This window comes from Mastomys coucha, unplaced genomic scaffold, assembly GCF_008632895.1.
Source record: "Mastomys coucha isolate ucsf_1 unplaced genomic scaffold, UCSF_Mcou_1 pScaffold22, whole genome shotgun sequence".
Taxonomy (NCBI): domain Eukaryota; kingdom Metazoa; phylum Chordata; class Mammalia; order Rodentia; family Muridae; genus Mastomys; species Mastomys coucha.
In genome coordinates this window covers 145,360,609-145,366,697 of record NW_022196905.1, presented here as the reverse complement: position 1 = coordinate 145,366,697, position 6,089 = coordinate 145,360,609, and positions in this window count along the sequence as shown.

Below are 6,089 nucleotides of genomic sequence, written 5' to 3'. Positions count from 1 at the left end.
TTAGCCCGTGTTGCACTGTGAGGAAGATAAAGGCCAACAAAAACACAACTATTGTTGCCCTCAGAGACCGCTGCTTGTTGAAGTGCATCATCCTAGACACCAGAGAAAGGAGGGGACAAAGGCGCTCCTGAACACACCAGGACAAGAAAACGCTATAGGAGAATGTGATGATGTGGATAGAGGCTTAAGAATCAATACTGTAACCATGCCATTTAAATGCCAAAATCACTTTCCCTCTACATGAGGAAAGAAAACTGGGCTTTAATGGACTCACGAACTACAAAGAGGATACCTGCGAGTCCTGTACTTAGAGAAACCTAAGTGTACCTCACCCCCACCCCATTGGCTCAACAAGCACACGGAGGACAATGAGCTAGGTAGAGAGGACCCAATGATGAGCATGCGCAGTACCTTCAAGATAGCCGGCCATGGTGTAAAGACTAGGAAGGGAAGAAGGCGTGCGTAGTCTTCATCTGCCTTCGCGGAGGAGGAAATGCTAAGAGATAAAGAGATAAGAGGCAGAGTCAAGTAGTGGCCCCGTAAACCAGGGCAGGATAAACTGCATGTCCGTGAAATCAATGTCTTAGGGCAAGTCCTGCAGACTCGGAGCAGAGAGAAATGCAGGACTGCAGCTCCCTGGGAAACTGGAGGACTGTTGTGCTTGTGGGCAGGATGAGGTCAGGAGGAGGCTGAAGAGAAAGTAGGAGAGCCAACAAAGGACAAAAGGATTTTTACGTCACTGACTCCTCCCAGGTTACATGATTGACCCCTCTTAGAAGTCTTCTGATGTGAGCAGAAATCTCTAGTTCACTAATTAAACAAGACCCTGGCCTTGACTATTTAAATACCCTGCACGTAGGAACTTATCCCTTCACTAAAATTCATCTGTCCCAGAGTCTTTGAAGACCTTCAGAGACATAGGCAATGTTGTAGAACATGAGGAGCCAGCTTTGTTCAGCCAGAGATGTAAGCAATTACAACCATCCATGGGCTATTCAATGTCGTGCTTTTTGCATTCTCGTGGTTTTTCTTGGCAATATCACCATTTAAAATGGCTCTCAAGCACCATGGTGGAAGAGGAGAAGAAAGGATTGTAGGAGCCAGAGGTTTGAGAGGACCAGGGCAAACCAGAGTCAGCTGGACTCACAGCCTCACAGCAGCGGTGGCTGCCTGCACAAAACCAAGCCGGTCAACGTTCTACATGGACTGGGAAGGGATTATTGAGCCCCTACTCCTGACTAGCCATTGGTAGGTCAGTTTTCTTTAAGGGTGTGGTCCCTGGTAGTCAGGCATGTACCTGTGGATGGTCCCATACCCAGAAGTATATGGGTCAAAAAACAAAGAGGAGGCCGTGTTGTGGGGAGGGGAATGTAGGAAGGCGGTAATGAGTCTGGGAGGAGTTAGTGGGAGGAGTGGGGATGAGTGGGATCAAAATACATTGTATGAGTTATTGCTGGTGGTCCAAGAAGCCCATCATGGCAATACCCCTGCCCAATGGTGGCCCTTTTATACTGTGGGGGTGAACGTGCTTCAAAAGGTGCTGGACCATCGAGAAAAGGTATATGATCAACTAACTGTCCATATACCTTCAACTGAGAAAACTGTCATTGAGTGACCCCAGAAGACTAATCACTCGGAGTTATATGTGCAGGTGGATTTGGGCCATAACTTCTTCATGACAGACACAGTGGTCCCAAATATTTCACACATCTATGTGGCCCTGGGATATGTTTTTGTTGTTGTTGTTGTTGTTGTTGTTGCTGTTTTCCTGGAGTTGACACTGGCTGAAACTCTCAAGTACATTGACTGAAAGAGTTCTTCCCACACAGAGCCCAGCAGCAACCTCACCTTCAAGACCTCAAGACCCATATCCACATGATGCTGGAGGGACTTTGAGAACCAGAGTCAACTCCCCAGCAACCATTTCTTCCCATCTCCAACATTAAAGAGCCAGAATGCCTTGGGAGAAAAATACATTGTATGAAATTCTCAAAGAGTTAATAAAAATAGTTTTAAATGTCTCCCAACCACAGCTCCTTGTGTTTCTAAGTGCAAGAAGGTTGGGATGTGCCTAGTGGAGACAACGTGTGTGTTCTAGAAACTTTATTTAGGAATGAGTTAGTGCTATTGACCTGGAGTTCAATCTTTTTTTTTTTTTTTTTTTGGTTTTTTTGAGACAGGGTTTCTCTGTGTAGACTTGGCTGTCCTGGAACTCACTCTGTAGACCAGGCCAGCCTCGAACTCAGAAATCTGCCTGCCTCTGCCTCCCAAGTGCTGGGATTAAAGGCGTGTGCTACCACCGCCCGGCTGGAGTTCAATCTTAATGAGTCAATAATATATATTAAACAAAATGTCTTATCTATTTGAAAATAATGAGTTGCTGAGGTTACTTACTTGTAAACTGAGGTTAAACAAGGTGGCTCACAGGAACAGTCGAACCATGGTGATCCACCCCCCCATTCATTTGCTGTTCGCAGCAGCTTTAAAACCATGAGTGCCAGGAGACCAAGAAGAGAGTACAGTGGCCCAGATTCAGAGCCTGATGGGCTGAGGATGTAGCTCATTGATATGGTGCTTACCAACATGTACAAGAGCATGGAGCTACCATCAGAAACCTGCTTTTTGGGGGACTTTGCTCCAGCTCTTGGCCCTCTGCAGGCCTCCTGAAAGAAATAGATTTTATATTTATAAAATATTTTACATAAATATATAATATAAATTGAAATACAAAATTTTATATCTTATAATTTTGTATTATAAGATATAAGTGTGGCAGCAGCCATTACTCGACTACCCAGACTATACCATTAAGGCAATTGAACAACCCCCCCTCCCCCAATACGTGTGCATTCTATCTGTTCTGTTCCTAATGAGTGAAACAAAAAACGGAGCCCTAAAGAATAATCGCAACAGACCTAGGCCTAACTGGAGCTCGGCTGTAAGGAAACATGTGTTTTCTTCACTCTTGTTTCATATCAGGGTCTTAGAGACAGATTGAGAACTTCAGAAAACAGCATCAATATTAAACCTGCAACCACAGCAATTATCCCTATTAACATCTGAGCTCTTCCTACCACACGAGTGTTATTTGTGTCCAGAACTCTCATTCTCCAGCTCCACAGAGATGAGATGGCAATCGGTGTTCGTACGATGTTGGCAACAAATCTAATCATGTTCTAATAAGCAGAACATGATTAGAACAACAGAGTTCGTGAGATAATGGAGCTGCTTTTCTACAAGCCGGGGTGTCTACCTGACCTTGCAGAATGCCAGCTTTATGCTCGTAGCTATAACTGCTTGAACAGCTAGGCTGCTGGCTTAAAGTGTCAGTGTATTGACTGGTGATCTCTTACTAATCTCATCTAAGTAAGCATTGCCATGGCGCCAGCTGGAGACAATCACGTGTCCATACATGGTGGAATAACCCTCACATGGGGTTCATCACTTCCCATGCAGCCTGTAGCTCAGCTCTAGCTGCTACTGTGCCCCTCCCCAGCAACCTCAGGAGCTCGGAGATCCAAATTGTTGAATTCTATTGAATCTGCATAATTTGAATCCATTCCTAAGAGCTCAGTATCTCATGAGTTCCAGCATCAGATGACATCCTCTTTATATGTAAATATAGTTAGGAGCAAATGAAATGCCACTTCTCGATTTTTCCACTAAGCATATTCAGTTTTTAATTAAATTTCTCAGAATGGTTTGTCAACCTTGGCATTTACACATAAAACATCAATAATTGTGTGAAGATTCTTAAGAGATTTGTTCAGTTAGTGTCAAGTTAAGAAGCACAATAGCCGAGAAAGGGCAAAATGAAAGCATTGACGTCTATTCAACCCACAACCCTGGGAATGAAAAACAAAACATCAGGAGAACTGGCAAAAGCTGTTCCTGCTCCTTGGACCAGGTAAGGGAGCAAACAGCCAGAAAACCCACCGTAGGAGAGTACAGTGTCTCCCTGCAAAGATGGAGGGCCCTGACAGTAAAGGAGCCCACCAGGAGTGGGGCCGCAGAGGAGCAGGGAGCCAATTCATGAAGCCACAGCCTGCCTAGATCGTTCTCGTTGATAGAAATAGCCCCTGTGTTCTCGTTGATAGAAATAGCCCCTGTGTTGTGGATAGAGACCAGACAGAAGAATTCTGTCTCGAGTATCAGATTCCATTTGCCCCAGCTTATTCTCACAGGTTGAAGGTACACATGATGGATAAAACACCTTGTTAGATACGTTTTCATATACATATATACTGTAAAGTGAGCTATGACCACCAAGTAAACCACCAAGTAATTAACACAGCCAGTGGCTCGTTCCAGTGTGTGTGTGTGTGTGTGTGTGTGTGTGTGTCTGTCTGTCTGTCTGTCTGTCTGTGTGAAAGAAAGGGAGAAGGACAGAGAGAGAGAGAGAGAGAGAGAGAGAGAGAGAGAGAGAGAGCAGGTATGTGTGTGGGTGTCGGTAAAACAGTTGAGAGATCAACCCTTGGCAATGTCTCAAGCCAATGTTAAGTACACTTGCCATGCTGTGTTAGAGCTCCAAGGCTCATTCATCCACCATAACTGACCTTTGCCCCCTCCCACCGGGATACACCCGGAAACAGCCATATTTTTGTCTGTTTGCCCAAGTTCAGCTCTCTTACGTTGCACATGGAGATGACTGTCTCGTTGGGCTCTGTGTCTGATTTATTGAGCTTCTGATAAGGCATCCCCAGGCCAGTCATTGCTATCATCACTGACGGGGTTCCTTATGGTTGAAGGTCAATAGCAGGCCACCATGTGCTATTTTCTTTATCCATCCATCCATCCATCTGTTAGTGGACATGCAGGTGCCTTCCAGACCTTAGTTGCTGTCAATAATGCTGTTATGAGCACAGCAGATCTTCAACATTTCATTTGCTCTTTATGACTACCCAGAAGTGATATTTCTGAATCACAGGGCAGTTTTGTTTTTATTCACTTATTTTGAGGGGTCTCCACACTGTTTTCCATCATGGCTATGGCACCTTACAATCCCATCACTTGGCCAGCTTGGGGAAGGTCAGGTTGAGTGGCTTTGGGAGCCGAATTAAGACAAAGCATTAGAACCAATTCCCAACACTATGTAATGGGTTAAGTGTTAATGACTTCTTTCCCAAGGATAGCCATAGCAAATGTCATATTATTGTCATCCTCAGTTTACTGTTGACATTTTCCATTATGATACAGTCTCCCCATCCTTGTGGGGATGTTTAACTACCTTTGTGGCAATAGTGTCAGAAAACACAACATTCCCCATGGAATTTCTCTTAACTTCGTTGAGAATTATTTTATGAGGTGATAACACATCAAGTTTTTGTGCTTGAGAAAAGCGTGCATTATCAGGGCTAGTGAGTTGGCTCAGCCCTCCAAGCTTGATCTGAATCCACGAGTCTTATAAGATGGTCACATAATATCTCTCTCTCTCTCCTTCTCTCTCTCTCTCTCTCTCTCTCTCTCTCTCTCTCTCTCTCTCTCTCTCTCTCTCTCTCACACACACACACACACACACACACACACACACACACTTGCTAAGAAAAATGTGCATCATCTAAGTTTGCTTCCCATCACATTTATCGTTAGACATTTGTATTCTTAATCTTTACTACTGACTTTAACTTTAACTAGAAAGGGACTCAGCTGGGCTGGAGAGATGGCTCAGCAGTTAAGAGCACTGACTGCTCTTCCAGAGGTCCTGAGTTCAATTCTACATGGTGGCTCACAACCATCTGTAATGGGATTTGGTGCCCTCTTCTGTTGTGTCTGAAGACAGCTACAGTGTACTTACATATAATAAATAAATAAATCTTTTTTAAAAAAAAGAAAGAAAGCATTTAATTGGAGCTGGCTTACAGTTTCAGAGGTTCAGTCCATTATGGCAGGAAGCATGGCAGATTGTGGGCAGATATGGTGCTGGAGAAGGAGATGAGAGTTCTACATCTTGATCCACAGGCAACCAGGAGGAGACACTGATTCCACACTGGGCAGAGCTTGAGCATAAGAAACCTCAAAGTCGCTGGGCAGTGGTGGCTCACGCCTTTAATCCCAGCACTTGGGAGGCAGAGGCAGGTGGATTTCTGAGT